We start from the raw sequence: 3,036 nt of genomic DNA on the forward strand, positions 1-3,036 counted from the left end.
AGAAACAATGTGCTTTCAGGTGAGGAGGAGCTCAGGCTGCTACTACTGCCTAGACCGCATGCATGACCTTAGGTACTTCTTGGCATCAGTTTACCTGTCCCTGCTTTAGGACAGTTCAGCCTAAGTTACCCAGGAAATGTATCCAATCATTTACAAAGCAAAGTCTTACATGCACTTTACATTTAAAAATAGTTGCTTATTTACTTGTATATATTCATTCATGAGATACACACTAAAAATTATTGCCCCAACATAAAAAAATCTATATTATTTCTTTCCTCTGTCATTTATGTATATAAATACTTTACTGATGATGCATCATTCAATAAACAAATGTAAAAATTGTTTTATATAAAGTGTAGTTCTTTGCTATTTAGCAATATAAAATGATTACAATATAATTAGTCATTAAAGAGCTAAATTCAAGAGTTGCAAACCATGACAGCAGTGAACAGTCCCTTGTACAAGAGTCTATACGGAAAGAAGTCAAGTAAATTTTGTAACAGATTACATAAACACTTGAGCCGCGAGTGCACTAGAATGCACTATAGCCCCGCCTCCCTGGTGCTTTTTTTCTCATCGAGGCTGGACGCAGAACTAATTGCTCACTTTTTAGTGGTTCTTGTTTTCCAGTAAGCTCTTGATCAACTTGTTTGATGCACTCTGGTATGCCAACATACTCCCCATGGGAACGAGCTCCGCTAATTCCACCAAATTAAAGATGTATCTAATTTTCTGACTGAAGTTTGAAATAATAAATGGTCTTGTAACAGCCAGAAGTGTTCGGATAAACCAAGATGGGTGCACAATGATTAGGGACTTTAGGTTTTTCCTTAATCGTCTATCAATTTGCTGGTAGCATCTCCTGAGCCATCCCAGACTGGGCAGTTTCATTAGAGTTGTCGCACCGTTTAAGTAGATGATCAGTTCTCTGCAACCAACAGCTCTAAAGTGCCAATAACATATTTAAAGAGATTTCCTTCAAATATCTATAGTTAGGCTGACCAGTCTCAGGCATGAAACAGACAGCAAATACAACAATGGCATTTAAGCCATCCCCATAACAGCCTCCATGGCTAATAACTTTTGTAGGGTTCGATTGCCTTCATGTTCACTTTGTGGTCCTGCTATCCAGTCCTGAACATGCACCAGCGGCGTCCATCTTCCTTCTCTTCTGTAGCTGTGTATTCAGTAATTGAGCCTTTCCTAATGACCTGAGTAGTTTTGGGTTTGGGAAGATCATCTTCCCACTAAAACTCATCACTGTTCTCTGATGGGGTATCTAAGCCTCCCAGGTCAACTTCGCTGCCTTCATCTAAATCATCTGACCACAGAAAGTCTTCACCAGGATTCAGGGTCAGGCTAATGTCTGGGGCCATTAGTTTCTTCTGTACTTTGTTTCCATTAACTTCTAATGAGCCAGGCAGTCTGTCTGGACCAGTTACATCTAGTATATCTGCTTCAATGTTGTCATCTTCTCGTAAAGGTATTGGAAAATCTTTATCCTGCCATTCTTCCATCAGCTCCACATCTTCCATCCTTAGCCTAGACTCAATGTCAACTTCTAGCTCCTGGCAATCCAGGCAGCCAAGGTCCCTGGAGGAAGCCGTGACCCCCTAGTCCTCTTTGCCCCTCCAGGCCAGAGATGTGGGGCTGACGGCCAGGTCACAGAAAGCATCGCAGGGCAGAGCCTGCTGCCCTTGGATGGCTGAGGAGACGGGACCCAGTTTTTCCCAGATGACGGTCTCAGCTGCAGTCCCAGTGGCAGCCCCTGACCCGGATCCATATATACTTTCAAGTGGTACTAAAGAATAAGAATATAATAATATTCACATTCTAAATATCCTATACTTTCTACCATCATAATACGTTTCATCACATCAATATTCTGTATTGCCTCATGCACAAAGCATAACATTAATCTATGCAACTATTGTAAAAGATCTTAAAATGATCCATGTTAGTCTTCCATATAATTTGAAATCTATCTTTCCTTAGGATACTATAAAAAAGAACTATTTGTGCCTCTTGTTGGTTTGTGGATAGCAGAAGAGAACCACCCAGTCATTTACAATGGTATTCTGGGCAAGAAGCATGTTATAATCATTTCACAAGTTGGTGGTCATAATATGCACAAAACAAAGACTTTCTTAGTTCCCAAAATAACTATCATATTTGTTCATATGTTCAAACGGGTAGAGAGCACCCAGCCTTCTATACATGCTTCGTGTATTTTTTCATCTGTTTCTGAGATGTAGAGTTTAAAAGTCCAGAAAATTTAAAGTAGGATCACCACAAAGCTATTATATGGTAAAATGTGGAAAATTGAGGTTTTTAAAAGGAAAGCCTATGACTATCCAATTCATAGAGGAAAATATGAGGTATGATTTATTAACTTTACTTAAGTATGGAATTAATTTTTTTTGAGTAAAAATATCATCTGTTTTCCAACCACAGTATAGAAAGAATTATTGGAAGGCTTTCATGCTTAAGGGAGCCAAAAAGAATTTCCTTACTGTGGAAAAGTTTGGGTATTAGAGTTGTTAGTCATCCAAATCCATGGCATCCCTCATTACATTCCTTTAAGATAAGGTTAGAGTTTGGCTTCAGAGTACCATAAGATTTTAGGGAGATACATGTCCGTCACATTCAGTGTCCTTATTGCAAAGACTTTTAAGAGTTTAAGTGACTCATGAATAGCAAAGCTTGGCTTAACACATATCTGGTTTATACAAAACTGCCTTCTTGAACCAAACCCTGCACTTTCTCAGTCTTCTCTAATGCTTATACATTTCAATGGAGAATTAAATTCACTCAGAATAGCCACTACTAGTAGTATTTCCTCTCCAAATACTGTTTCTTAAAAATAGATGCCTCATTTTTGGCCAATTGGTAATGTGTCTCATGTCTTTTTTCAGAGCCTCCCCTGGCAGAGCACACTGTCTTCTCTAGGTCCACTTACAGCTAAGTTTCATCTTTTTTAAATAATTCATTTATAACAAACTTACATAGGCAAAAAAAAAAATCAATTTCCTG

General features: G+C 38.6%; 1 pseudogene; it reads right to left on the reverse strand.

Annotated features, from left to right (window-relative positions):
* Nucleotides 1-535: 535 nt before the first annotated feature.
* LOC117705716 (BCL2/adenovirus E1B 19 kDa protein-interacting protein 2 pseudogene) lies at nucleotides 536-1,538 on the reverse strand (annotated as a pseudogene).
* Between the last annotated feature and the right edge of the window lie 1,498 nt (nucleotides 1,539-3,036).

The sequence above is a fragment of the Arvicanthis niloticus genome, chromosome 3 (genome assembly GCF_011762505.2).
Source record: "Arvicanthis niloticus isolate mArvNil1 chromosome 3, mArvNil1.pat.X, whole genome shotgun sequence".
NCBI lineage: Eukaryota > Metazoa > Chordata > Mammalia > Rodentia > Muridae > Arvicanthis > Arvicanthis niloticus.